At 32.0% G+C, this 15531-nt stretch overlaps 1 long non-coding RNA gene across 1 annotated transcript; it reads left to right on the top strand.

The window, feature by feature from the left end:
* The first annotated feature begins 10107 nt into the window (after nucleotides 1-10107).
* On the top strand, nucleotides 10108-15027 carry LOC134247877 (uncharacterized). Its single transcript, XR_009987942.1, has 3 exons — nucleotides 10108-11246; nucleotides 11436-11542; nucleotides 14690-15027. It is a non-coding gene; the product is annotated as an uncharacterized LOC134247877 (long non-coding RNA).
* Nucleotides 15028-15531: the final 504 nt, after the last annotated feature.

Raw genomic sequence — 15531 nt, 5'->3', positions numbered from 1 at the left:
GCATTTTATTTTTTTTATAGTAAAATTATTTTAAAGGTAAAACAATGTAAATTACTGTAGAAGCAGAAAGGATTAAATTTCGTTTATTTCGTATCAACGAAATTAAATCTCACACGAAATTTATAAATTACTATGTACTGGATTACTTGCAAGAAAATTTACAATTCTACAGCATGCCCCGTAATGTAAGAAATATACACATTCAAACTGAAATTTTTTATACATAGCGCATTGTAAAAATTTGTAATGTAACATGTCCAATCATATTTTATCACACAGAGTATCGCCTCACGTGCTTTTTTATTTCGCCCAGCACTTCTTCGCACAAAGGTATTTTATCTTTGTTCAGATAATAGATTTTTCTTCTGAATTTACCAATTAATTTCTGTATCCTCTCTAAAACAGACAAACCTTCTTCGTCTAACACAGAATTTGTCCTTTCTAATGTAGACCCCATATCATAATTCTTGGCACCAGCAAGTGTACTGAACAGGTTAATCAAAATATCACTGAAACTATATCTTCTTGATCCAGGAAGGTACTCTTTGTACTTCACCCTTACATTGACATCCGCCTTCGCCTCCAAAAGGATTTTGACCTTTTCCACTAAATTATCCCTAAACGATTCCACACCCTCATCAATAAGTGAAAACAAATGAGGTTTCACATCATAATCGGAACCACCATTAAACACCTGTACCGCTTGATTGACGTCCAGACCAAGATTTAGCAAACGTTTCAGTACATCACATTTACATTCAAAGATTGATTTATACATTAATCCTGATTTTTTCATATGAAACACTCCTCTTCTTTTAACAACTACGTCGTCCTTTCTATCGAGAATTACGTCCCCTTGCCGTATATTGACTAAACAGTCGAACAAATGAATCTTCAGTCTATATAACTGGGTGTTATTTTCAGTGAGAAATAACTGATTTACAAATTCAACTTTGTTGTTGATTAATGCAATACAAAATGCTGAAAACCCTTCTTTATCACAGATTGTTGGGTCTGCACTATAACGTTTGACCATCAGTTCAATAGGTATGCTAGTCTCAGTATTATTTAAAAGTATCAAATATATAGGTGTTCGTCCTTCTGAATCTTGTATATTAGCATCAGCTCCTGCCTCTAGCAACTTCTTTACTATACTTGTATGTCCACTCTTGCATGCCATTGTCAGAGGTGTATCATATCCATCTTTAAGATTGACATCAGCCCCTACCTCTAACAGCAGCTGTACTATACTTATTTGTCCATGTGCACATGCAGATATAAATGGCGTTTTAAAATTATTTCGATGGTTTACACCAATCCAAATATCTCTAAACTCCAAATCAGTAAGTCGCCTTTTCTCACGTGATGAAAATATTAACCCAAGATTTACATCGGCCCCCGCCTTTATTAAATCCTTTACTATACAAATATTCCCATTACTACATGCCAAAGAAAGCGGTGTATCAGATGAGCCTTTTATATTGACATCAGCACCTGCTTTTAACAGATCCTTTACTATACTCTCATTCCCTGTCCTACATGCCAAAGAAAGCGGTGTATCAGATGAGCCTTTTACATTGACATCAGCACCTGCTTTTAACAGATCCTTTACTATACTTTCATTCCCTGTCCTACATGCCAAAGAAAGCGGTGTATCAGATGAGCCTTTGAAATCATATCCACCTGGTAGATTAATATCTGCTTTTAACTTTATCAGCTCCTGCACAACACTTGCATGTCCTTTTATAAGAGCTGCCATCAGTGGTGTTTCATTATGAACTTTAAAATTAACTTCAGCCCCAGCCTTTATCAACTCTTTAGCTACATCCATATGGCCATACCTACATGCTGCTATAAGCGGCGTAGTTGATTCACTAGGAAGGTTTGCACTAGCCCCAGCCACTAACAATTCTTTCACTATACTTATATTTCCACCCTCACATGCTGCTGTAAGTGGACATTTATACCAGCTTAATGTACGTCGTAGAACCGTGTTAAGTGTATCATTATCTAAATATTTCATGCATATTTTAACAATTTTTAAATCACCACTGTAACAACTCAATAAAAGTAACCGGTATTTTTCATTTATTTCATTCATTGTTATGTTCTTAAATAATACAGGTGCTCTTCTTTCGTCTTCCATTCGTTTTAAAATATATTGTAGGATTCGATTATGTCCATAATAAATTACCCAACTGATAACTCTAATAAGGTGCTTAGTTTTAGATTCGCTTTCCTTATTCAAGAGCGCATTCTGTCTTCCCCGATCCGAATTCAATTCCTTTGAATCCCTCTCACATTTATTCATTACCTTCGATATGTCTGTCCGCTCTGAGAGAAATAACGACTCCAACTCTGTATCAGACTTTGTCTCCAATACTTCCTCAAAAGCCTGATACACCCTAGGTTCCTTTAAAACATTGTTCATAAACACATCATACAGTTCCATATTTTCTATATCCCTGTACAACCGCTCTGCTAACATCAGATACATTTCCTCTCTTAACTTTATACAGAGATCATATGGCTCACTTTTACTTTCACTATATAATCTATTATGTCCTTCTCCACTCAATTCATTATTTCCATTGATTGGTTTATTTTCCTGTACCTTTACGTTGTTAGCAATATAACTACTGCTCATAAATTGCAAAATAAGATCTGGAAACTGGCAACCGAAGTGATATGCAATAATTTCAAGCATTGAATCATGAATTAATGTATATTCAGTACCATTGCGTGTTGTGTATGTTCCCTCCATTTCTGACAATGCATCGACAAATTCAAAATTATTAGTATAGCTGTTGACTTTACATTTGCGAAGAACATGACGTTTCATTTCAATGAAGTTTTTTGTAATCACTGTCGTTTCTGCTTCTTCTAGGATTTTCTCTGACATTTTGTTCTTATTCATAATGCATAATACCAAAGTAACATAATGAATTCTGTTTTCCTTTTTCATTTCATCAAGTTCCTTTAGAATACATGGAACTGGATTTTCAAAAAATGAAGAGCCATACTGTTTTATTTTGCTTTCTTTTGTAAACAGTTTGCAAAGATACGGAAACATTTTCGATAAAGATGCAAAAGTTGCATTAGACAACAGATTTGCATCTATGTTGTATATTTTTAAAATACTTACTTTATCGCTGTAATCTAAAGCATTTGATTCGCTATGTAAAAGAACAATATTGTTTTCCTCAGAAAATAATGATTCCGATTGAATAGCCGTTCTATACACTGTTTCTCTACATGTCATTAGTGTTTTTGACTCGGAGAATAAAGGCTTTTTTATTATATGTTGGTAGTCAAACAAAAGGTTCAATTTTGCCTCTTGGAGCCCAAATACCCCTACCACATCATCAATAACAAAAACCTGTGGATTGTTAGGATCACAGTAGTCCTCTATCTTTCTGATGTCTTTGATTGGTACAATCTCATATCCTTCCTGTTGTAACATCAGGGCGATGTGACGAGCTGTCGCTGTTTTCCCAGACCCTGGGACACCAACAAATGTAACATGGGGCTTATTCCTCACTTTATCCAGCATTGCAGGGAAGTTATGAGATTCATGAAAGAATTGATCATTTTTTTTCCATTGTAAAAAAATGGTCTCATTGATAGCTGTAAACAGAAGAGATTGTTTGTTATTGAACATATGACAAATTAGTATCATTAGTACAGTTTTCAAAGTTAGGCTTCCCCTATTAACGTTGAATAAATTTGTAACCAAAAGACACAAACAAGTTTATTGTTGTTTGTGAGTGCATTCTTATATGTTCTTTCCTTGCAAGAAGAAGACATATCGGTTTTGACTTTCAATTGACTTTGTATGTTTATCGGAGGACCTAGTGTTGTAAAATCCATATCGCATGGTGCCTTTCAGAAATCATCCGCAAAATTGTTTGAAATTGAAATTATTTCTCGCTTATACATACACGAAATCAACTTTTTAATGATACGCAAACAATGTATCAGCATCATTACAAATATAAACCTTTGTACAATTTGACAAAACTTGCAGGTAACTGACTTTTATCAGGGGGGGGGGTTGACTAAGTACTGGTGTTTGTTTTACCACCAATTTGAGAAATATTTGCTCACATTTTATACATTTATGAGAGTGTCCAAAAAGTTCGTGGACAATGACGTTGTTGTGAAAAAAATTGTTCTATATGCATTTAATGTATATCAAAATATTATTTATGAAAAACCAATTCTGAATGATTTAATTTTTATTGATGAATCTTAATATTTTTGTAAAAATCGTGTCTTTAAAGCTCGCAGATTGTACACTATATTTTTTAAAGCACAGTACACTTCCAAGTGCTAGCAATAATCTTTAAGCATAGATAATAATTTATTTAATTTTTAAAATTAAAAACAATGCACAAAGCACAAGATGAAATGCTCCCATTAAGCTTGACTTAATGGTAGCTTATAGGTGCTTAATGGTGGCTTAAAGGCTGCCTTTAAACCACCATTAAGCACCTATAAGCCACCAGTAAGCTTCCATTGAGTAACCATTAAGCCACCATTAAGCCGAATTTCTAACTTAATGGTATCTTAATGGTGGCTTAATGGTTACTTAATGGTGGCTTACAGGTTCTTAATGGTTACTTTTAGACCACCATTAAGTCACCATTAAGCCACCATTAAGGTAGACTTACAGGTGCTTAATGTCCAAACTCCATTAAGCTACCATTAAGCTACCATTAAGCCACCATTAAGGCACCATTAAGTCACATTACGCAGTCGATTATATTGTTTATATGGGTGAAAAATTATTTTTATAGTGATTTGTTATCATTATTATAAATGTAGAGTTCGTTTTATCTCGGTTAAAAATAATGAAAAAGAACGAAATTCAAAATAAAAAAAAAAACATGAAAAAAACGCCGCAACGGGTGCGCGAACCCATGACCTTAAGTTTCGTAGGCAAACGCCTTATCCATTACGCTATCGCCGCTCCTCATTAAATGAGGAAAATATTAAATATTAAACCTTTATTTTTTTTCAAAATTTGTTTGGACTTGTTAAGGTTTTTACTAGAATTTTGTTGAACATTTCCAAACATCTTGAATTGATTTATTAATCAAAATATAAACAATTTTATTTTTGGATCTTAACACATTAATATATATATTTCTACACAGAGTTCGGATGATGTAGTGTGATTGAGTTCTTCGCTCTGTTAGTGTTAACGTTATTTGAAAATTTTTGAAATGCATAGACCTAAAACGTAAGCATTAAATCATGATTGAAGATAAATCAATTATAGATAAAACACAAAAGTCTATCATCGAAAAAGAAAGAGGAAAAAAACAGATTCTACTATTATTTTTAATATATACTGCAGATATTAATGGTTTCTGTGTCAACAATTTAGTTACAATCCTCGCGTTTACAAGAGTTACCTGGTTAATTACGTTTACAAAAACTTTTTTTAGAATATCAAATTCAATTTCAATTCTTTTTGTATCATAATGGGTATCAAAATAATTGAATTTTTACGATGAATCATAATTTTTGATTTGTTATATGCTTGCGTTAAATTTAATTTTTCTTTTTTTAAATAATTGATCATTAAAATCTGTCAGTGTACGTTGTGTATGTATAGTTTCCTGTTAGTTAACCGGGGACAGGGGACACCTAATTAAGGTCTATTGCCAGTTTACTGTACACGGATTATCTGTTAATCCTACCCCGTTTCTTAATGTGTATACATCTGGTCGGATGTCATGTTTAATCTGATCGGCCGTTTCTCTGAAAATCGATTTTGAAATAACAATCATTGAAGACCGACTAGATTTTAACAGATACTTACTGCTGCATTATTAAAAAAAATAATGAATTGATTAAAAGTATTCATGATGTAAAAGCCATTAAAACGTTTTTCATGGTAAAAGTCAATTTTTAAAAAAATTAAACATTTGTATACCAGTAGCCCCCCCCCCCCCCCCCCCAAAAAAGGACAAAGGTTTTTTTTGATGAGATCATATAGTTATATTCCTGTGAATTCTGTAGCGGAATGTTTCTTTTGACATATATTATAAAATGACCATTTTAATAAAGTAATATATATTCTGTGTTCGGAATATAGATAATTCTAAAAACAAACTGATTTTTGGTATTATACATTTAAGATATTTCACTAGGACTTGCCCACGGTGTGTAATTATTATTTATTTTTAAAAATCATATACACTAAAAATAAAAATAACGCATGTAATAATGGTTAATTTAAAAAATAAAAATAATCTACAGTTCTGATACATGATGTCTTGTTTTATTATCACTGTAAATGATTTTATAAAAAAAATTTAGACACCTCGAGCAAGCCCCTGTGGCTATTAGCTAACTTCGTTCCCAGTGATCAAGTTTATGCATGTTGACAATAAACTCGTAGAAATCATGATCGAGACAGAATTATGAGATGGAATGGATTTTGCGTAAATGATATTAAAATAACTAAAAGCTAGTTTAAAGATTCTATATAAGATGCGTAAAAGTTTAATGAGGGTTGACCATTAAGTCACCATTAAGCTCAGCTTAATGGTGGCTTAATGGTAGCTTAATGAAGTTTGGACATTAAGCACCTGTAAGTCTAGCTTAATGGTGACTTAATGGTGGCTTAAAGGAATTAACTCCTTTAAGCCACCATTAAGTCACCATTAAGCTACCATTAAGCGATTGCTTAAAGGTAGTCTTTCGTCTTGTGAAGATTTCAATACGAGCGTCATCTATATAAATAGTTTGTATACACAAACGGCACAGCCAAGTCGAACGCTGCGCTAGATCTTAAAACAACGTCATGAATAGAAATATCCATTTTCAGAAAATTACAAGTGTTGTTCAATTCTTGCAATGTTTTTGAATTTGTACACAGCGTTGATAAATCGTATACCAATCTCAAATCCATACGTTTCTTACGTTTCAATCGTATTAAAATATTTTTTTTTGATCGGAAGCTGTCCCGTTCAGAAGGTCGATGTCGCTTTTTCTGTCGAGTTTTGACACATTTGTTAGGGTTATTGTTAAGTATTTGCAGTGTCTATATAGTAAGCGATATACTTAAGATATTATAAAATGATTTTAGCTTGTCTATTTGTTATAAAATCATAATTTTTTATTAACTTTTGAATTTTGTATAGAAAATGATCATTCTAATCCAAATATTTTATATGAGTGTTTATGTCATTTTAACCTTTGCCCGCACGGACTATCTGTAATCTTTAAAGACACTGATTTTTACAAAAATATTACTTCCATCAATAAGAATTAAATCACTCTGACTTGTTATTTTTCATAAGAAACATTTTGATATAAAACAGTTTCATATAGAACCATTTAATTTCACGAAAACGTCATTTTCCACAAACTTTTTGGACAACCCTCGTACTTTTAAGGGGTCATTAAACAGTGAGGTGTATTTTGTTTTATGTCAACGCTATGGTGACCCAGGATTTTGAATTTTTAAGATTTCATCCCAATGACCCGGATTTTTACTTCAGTATCTTCCTACTTTTACGTCTTAGGTTTGACATGGTGCAGTAAACATAAATCGTACCAACGTTTTCTGCTCTCGCAGCGAAGGCCCGACCGATATACTTTCTTGACCGGTAAATGAGAAAAAGAGAACTTTTCCATTGGGCTTCAACTTATGACCCGAATATTTTGATAACATTTTATCAATTAGAAAAATTCTTTGTCCTTGGGCTTTCCTGTTACATTATGGCAAATATTCCGTTATGTCATCCTCAAAGCCATTATATAAAAGCCATTATATATATATATATATATATATATATATATATATATATATATATAAATATATATATATATATATATATATATATATAAAGCACAGAGAAATTCACTTTTACAAGGATACTCACTTCCGCCCCAGCCCGGGGTTGAACTCTTGACCTACGGAATCTGTCTCCTAGCAGTGCAGGAACAGCGCGTTAGACCGCTCGGCTATCTAGGCAAGTTAAAAAACTTGCTTTCGATGCCGATGGAATTCTCACAACGCTGCCCTACACTACACAGTCATTGAGAATGGAAGTGAGATACAGTTATTTGGACATTAGTTTTTAGAGGATCGTTACCAATACATGTTGTGATAAATTAATTTTATTTATAAAGCACAAATTACAACAACTCTTAAACTAATATAACTGCCCTAAGTGAAGGAATATTAATATAGAGAAATTCACTTTTACAAGGATACTCACTATATATATATATATAGAGAGAGAATTAAAAATTCAAAAAAATCACAAAATATTTTTTGCAAGCGCTTTCGCCATGTTCGGCTCTTCAGGCAGTTATAAAAATGTCAGGTAGGTTACCTGGTAACATCAAAAGCATAAAGTTCATTGTGACGTCATAATAGATTAGGTAGCGATAAGTTGGCGTAATTGTTAATGTACAAATCTTGCACTAACTTTCATACATTATACAAATGAAATTTCAAAGTATAAAATATATAGCATCACTTGCGATTAAGTTTGGGTTTAAAGAGGCTGATAAAATAGTCTTCTTTTGCCAAAAAACACAATCCAAAACAAGAAGGGAAAATCAAAATTCCTTTTTTTCACCCAACGTTTACAATCTGAAGTCATTTTGGTCTTAAAATCCTTATATGTGTCTCCACAAGTTCCCTTTTTGAAGATTTTTTTAAAAGTATTTGAGGAACGTTCCTCTTTCTAAACTTCAGATGCATTTGTTATGACCAGACTTTTGAGGAACGTTCCTCTTTCTACACTTCAGATGCATTTGCTATGACAAGAGATTTAGGGAACGTTCCTCTCTCTGAACTTCAGATGCATTTGTTATGACCAGACTTTTGAGGAACGTTCCTCTTTCTACACATTTGTTTTGACCAGAGATTTGAGGAACGTTCCTCTCTCTGAACTTCTGGTGCATTTGTTATGACCAAACTTTTGAGGAACGTTCCTCTTTCTACACTTCAGATGCATTTGTTATGACCAGACTTTTGAGGAACGTTCCTCTTTCTACACTTCAGGTGCATTTGTTATGACCAGAGATTTGAGGAACGTTCCTCTCTCTGAACTTCAGATGCATTTGTTATGACCAGACTTTTGAGGAGCGTTCCTCTTTCTACTTTTCAGATGCATTTGTTATGACCAGAGATTTGAGGAACGTTCCTCTCTCTGAACTTCTGGTGCATTTGTTATGACCAAACTTTTGAGGAACGTTTCTCTCTCGAACTTCAGATGCATTTGTTCTGACCAGAGATTTGAGGAACGTTCCTCTCTCTGTACTTCTGATGCATTTGTTATGAACAGACATTTGAGGAACGTTCCTCTCTCTTAACTAAGATGCATTTATTATCACCAGACATTTGAGTAACGTTCCTCTCTTACAGATGTGCACATACAGTGTGTATTTTTAAATACCTTATGAATTAACACATCAGGCATTTGAGGAACATTCATCTCTCAAATTTACTTACTACCGTAGGCATCTCATAAATTTTCAAATATTAGGCATTAGAGGAACGGTCCTCTTCCAATTTCAAATATTGATACTATATACACCATGTACACTGGAGGAACGTTCTTCTTCAAACTATTGACACTGGATTTACTAGTCTAAACACAACATATTTGAGGAACGTTCCTCATCCAATTTCAAATATTGATACTATATACACTGGAGGAACGTTCCTCTTTCTATCTTGACACTGTGTTTACAAGTTTTAACACACAATATCACAACATTCATCAGTCAATTTCAATGATAATACATACTACATGTATATAAACAGTACATTTGAGGAACATTCCTCTACCAATTCCTATCAAAACACTACTACCATGACTCTTAATACTATGAACGTTCCTCTCCCCATTTCAAAATTTGACACTGGACTGGACAAACATTTCTCTTCCAACTGTTGACAATGGATTCATGTCGAATACTCCTCTTCTGATTTCAAATGTTATTATATAACTTTATATATGAATCAGAGTATAATTGGATTTGAAGAAAGCTGAACACCCAGGTACTCCCTAACGTAAAAGAGTAGATAATCCTGTTGATTTCATCAAGTCAAATTTCAAGGTTGAGACTATTCTGACACAGAAAAATAATGTCTGCTTAAAATTTTGGGAACCCTTTGCTTTACAGACAACAAACTTAGTATACTGGTACTCCCAAAGGAATAAAGACCCCTACTGATTTTGGGTTACAAGGTGAAAGCACAAGATCTGTAGTCCTCCTAAGAAATATATGACAACTTTTAATTTGGGGGTCATAACTCGATTACAAGATCAAATACGTGTCATTCTTGACAATTAATATTTTAGGAAATCATTTTTCACTCAATTTTGTGAAAAGCCTCTTATTATTACAGACATTTAACTCGTTGGTACCAATCCTTTAGGAGTATACATGATCACATTTTATTTTGAGGTCACTAATCTCTGGATATCATATAGGAATATCTCATGCTGAATAAAGAGTAAATGTTTATTTTTATTTTAAATGAGAAAAAAGGGCAACTGTTTGAATCGTGCAAAAGACATAAATCTACAACAAGGAATTGATCAAAAAAGTTATACCATTCCCCTGATCCCCTGCATTTACTTTTATGATATAAAACTGTTGTATACAGCAATGCTTTCTTACCCTAAATTTAACAATTTTATTTAACAATTGAAATTTTATGATATTTATCAAATAAAAAAATCTTTCAGGAAAAGAATCTTACCCTTAGCTTTCTTAGTATAGTTCATCCAAGATTAATTTATGAAAAGTCAGTGCATTGACCAGTAAATTCTCTATAAGTTGAACATCCATTGACATTTGAAAATCATGCATGTGTCTCTACTTACTTCATCACACAGTTTTTTGACCAAAACTAATTATATATAACTTTATCACAGTATAACACACAGATATATCGATGTCTAATTTCTCCAATTTCGAATTCCCCTTCAAACAACAGTTGCATTTAAATGATAGCTGTTCACATGTGCAACTGCGACCCTTCCATACATATTTGAATGGAAACATGTGGTGCCACTAACTGAAGAAATGTCAATCAAAACACTGCACACTGATAATCTTGGGTGTGTTATCAGTCTTGGACACATCCATCTCTCAACCCTACCAAAATGTTCACGATTTCAAATCAGAAGATGATTATCACATTGAAAGATTGTTGAATAAAACAGGATGTTGCAGTTCTTCACAGTTAAGGATTTATTAAGGTATTTATGCAAATAATATTATTATCAATTTATGAAAATTCTTTGTATATAATGCTTTCTTTGCATAAAAACTAAACTAAAATATTTTATCAATAACTTAGTCAGAGTTGATCAATCCTGCTGAAATATAAGCTGTCAGACACTTCCAAATACCAGTAAATTAAAATGAGAAATTTACTTTAATTTTAGACAAAATGATATGCCCTGGATTTCAATGTAAAAGAAAACGAATACCCTCATGACACCACTTGCAGCAACATTTCAGAGAAATGATTAAAGTGTCGTAAACAAATCAAGTAAGTACCTTAGTCATAATTTTCATTATTAGTTGGGAAAATTAGAAATTCTATGATTTCCTATATATAATATATGTTTTCAAATGCTGTACATGGCAGAAAATAGATTAATTATATTGAATACAAGTAAAACATGTTTAAAAAGCAGTGCCAGGGATCGACGGTTGATTTTGCATTATTATGAGCGAAATTCGTTATGAAGATAAAAATACATAATTAAGTCACAGGGAATAAAAGCACTTCGCTGTAACTCAATTCAACATAAGTGTGTTGGCAAAAATCATGTTTTACTGTATTTTGTTAATTTTTTTTTATTATTCATCATTTACTTATCTCAATTTATTTATTTATTTTTTGGGGGGTGGGAGTGGGGATGGGTGGGGTCCATGCCCATACTATTTTTTTTGGCTTCCTAACACAGGAAACTTTGATTGAGAATTTGCTCCTTAAAAAATTACCCCCTCCCCCCCCCCCCCTTGCCACTGAACGTATCCTATATACTTTCTAAAAATATGCAAAATATACATATTTATGTAGTGTATTTAATTTGTATTACCGGGTATATTTTTAATTTGTAAACTGGCATGATTTAACATGTCCATGTATTAACTATACATTATTGATAGGAGACGTACACTCTTTTTTGAATTAAAGTTTTGGACAGACCTCAGGTATATTTTATATGCCAAGTCAGTGTCTTATTTACTTTTTTTAAATAAAACATTAATTGATTTGATAGAGAGAACAATAGCTGTGTTTCACCTAGTTCAATCCAAAAATCATCCGAGCTTGAATAGATGCTCAGCACTGTTAATTCTGATGGTTTTAGAGCAGAGCAGAACACATTCAACGAGGCTCAAACGAATAATCTAGTGTGTCAAAGAATTAATGTCTTTAGATGAAACAGAGCGGTATAGTTTGTTTATGTATAGCCAATGCTGAAATCTTTAACTCTGAGACAATTATCGCTTCGTCGGCTTCACTAAGTGGTCACTGGTCAAATGTTTATTCTTTCCCAAGATATTGTTAGCTCTTTTACTTGTGTGTATGAACAGGAGTACGTAATATATTAAAATCATGTGTTTTTCTTTTCTAGCATTATAGTGACCTTGTCTGATATCATACCCTTCTAAAAAAATTAAAAATTTTAAGTTAAAGTTAAAAGTTAAAATTTTACTATAAATTGGTTATCTTGAAATATTATGGAAAAAAAGACACAAATTCAATAAATTATTATACTCAATATTGTATCCTTTTAAACTATATGCTGCAGTTAGAATAATAAGGATAAAATTTAAAAAAAAAACTAATTATAAAAGATTTAAACACTTTTTTGAAACAATTTACCGGGAAATTTTTTTTCTATTTTTATAAAAATTCTGGGCATATTTTGTTGTGTTGTCAACTGCAAGGATTATGATCAAAGCTTAAGTACACGTACACAATTATTACAAAACCTTTATCTCAAAGGTTTTTTTGTCCTTCTATATATTATCTTTTCTAAAAAAAAAAATAAATAATTTATCACAAACTCACATTTTATGTATTGCATTAATTGTTTTAACAGATATTTAATATTAATCAAAGTGGAATGCAGTCCAAAATAGTGAATATGAAGTTTCTTTTAGTTGTCAATCATCACTATCCCACTGAAAAATATATTTTATTCTAAAAAAAATCCAAAGGGGCCATCTTATTTATATTCCTACATACACCTATTGTTAAGGATTACATGTAGTTTAATACTTTAACAATAACTTAAGTATATGCATTATCTAAGTATAAATAAGTATTTATAATTCAGATCTTAAAAATTGTATATTAGTTAAACATTTTATATGTATTATCGATCGGCAGATCATGTCTTGTGTACTCAGTGTCCGATTCCTGATAAAAGAAAAATAGTATTACTAAAAATACGAGTAACGGTTTCACTAGTTGATACTTCCATCATTTTATGCATATAGCCGTAATTTTGTTTTATTTATTTATTAGGTTAAAGCGGAGAAAAATGCACTATTCAGTTTCATAAGAAAGGTTCATTCTTATAACACATGCCTGATATGTACACCAATGAAATTCTTATTCTTAGAAACTCAGTGTTCCAGTGTTGGTGAATGTAATTTCAAAGAGTTGAAGAAAATCTTCTTAAATTATTTCTACATAATGAAAGCAGATAAGACCGGGGTTAAATAAATTGACCTCGAGTTTTACAGATAACATAGACTTTTGACCTTGCTGCAGCTGGCTAAATTATTAAATCCCAAATGACCCACACTGCAATCCAAGATATAGGAAATCTGTGAAATTCAGAGTGCATGTTTCTGAAATTAACAATTAAATAAATTGGTAACAATTGGCACTAATTTACTATTACGGGGTGACAGAGATTTGCCTGTATCAATTAATATTAATATTTTTTCTGCTGTCCATAGATTTATTACTGAAACATGTAGATTTTAAATTGATTTGTAATTTAATTGCATCACTTGAAAATATTATAATCATTATATTTTAATGTATTTTTTGCATGACATATTGTTATATTTATGGAGAGGAACTCGTAAGTTGCAAGAACTTGTTTCCAATCCATTTGACTCGTTCAATCAAATATGTTCAAAACAACAATTAAATCAGAGATAGTTTCATAATCAAAGTATCTAACTTTTAAAAAGGGGGAAGGAAGATGAGCAATTGCCAATCAATAAAAATAAAAAATTGTAGAACTGTATTACTCAGTACAAAATTTCTTTTAATACATGTGCTTATAATCTAAATCAATAAAACATTTTTTAAGGGCTTTTTTTTTGGAAATATGGATTCTTATTCCTGCTTCCTTAAGATCTGACAATTAAGTGCAGGAGATGATGTTTTCACATTATTATTATCTTTTTTTTTACAAAATAATGTTTCTTTGCATTTAATATGTAGAAACCAGATTTTAGCCTGAGATTTGTTATTCCCGAACTAGAATAATTAGTAAAGTTTTACAGCGTATATAAGTTTCATTACATTTTTTTGTTTTTTAAATATATTGAAACTATCCAAATTTTAAGGAGTAAAATTTAAAACTCTAACAAGATCTTAATTCTCTCACTGTTTGAGTTCTGTTCTACAATGTAAATTGCTTCAATCTTCTGACTGCAGAGACATGTTTATCTATAACACGATCAAGTCATCATAGCATCAGCACTGATCTTTACTGTCCATGAAGTCACAGGGGACAGATAGTTGCCAGAGCTGATCGCCTATAGCTAGTTTTCCATGAGCATATATGATTGGCAGTGATTAATAACAATTACAATGTGAGCTGGGGCCAGAAAGACATCAAGTCTTTATCTTTAAAGTAGAGAATGATGCAGGAATTAGGGTAACTAGACAAATCCCTATTATAGAATCAATTCTTCAGTTTTAAGAAATACACAATAGTACTGCAATATAATACAAATTGAGATTCAGAATGAAAATAGGTTCGTGTAAATTAAAGAATACATTAACAAAACCCATGAAATATTATATGAGACCTGCATGCACTATATGGAAAAAGAGAAATAAATTTAAAAAATTGATGACTTATATTATCATACATGTATATTAAATGTTCATTGGAGGAGTATGGAGCTTAAGACCTACCGGTATATATTATTATAATTTACATTTCCAATTGTCACTTAGTTTTTAAATTAGTGTTACATGCAAGATATAAAGGAGAATGATTTTTCTCAGACATAATTTGCAAATCAGAGTTATTACTGTAAACGTGTAACATTTGGCGATGTATTCTTTTTACCTTTTTGGCGGAAAGAAACATCCGCTAATTTAAGTACAACACTAAATGACTTAAACATAAAACATTAAAATGCGCTAAATCATACACTACTGAATTAAATATCCCCTTAGATTTCAAAAAATCCCCTGTTGTCCCCCTGTCAGTCCCTGACATTTTCCTGTCTCTCCCTGACTTTCTCCTATGATCCCCTGTCGTTGTC

This window comes from Saccostrea cucullata, unplaced genomic scaffold, assembly GCF_032062105.1.
Source record: "Saccostrea cucullata isolate Sc308-1 unplaced genomic scaffold, CSIRO_AGI_Scuc_v1 ctg1520, whole genome shotgun sequence".
NCBI lineage: Eukaryota > Metazoa > Mollusca > Bivalvia > Ostreida > Ostreidae > Saccostrea > Saccostrea cuccullata.
Note: the sequence above shows the minus strand (reverse complement) of the source record. Positions and strands in the feature narration are given on the sequence as shown.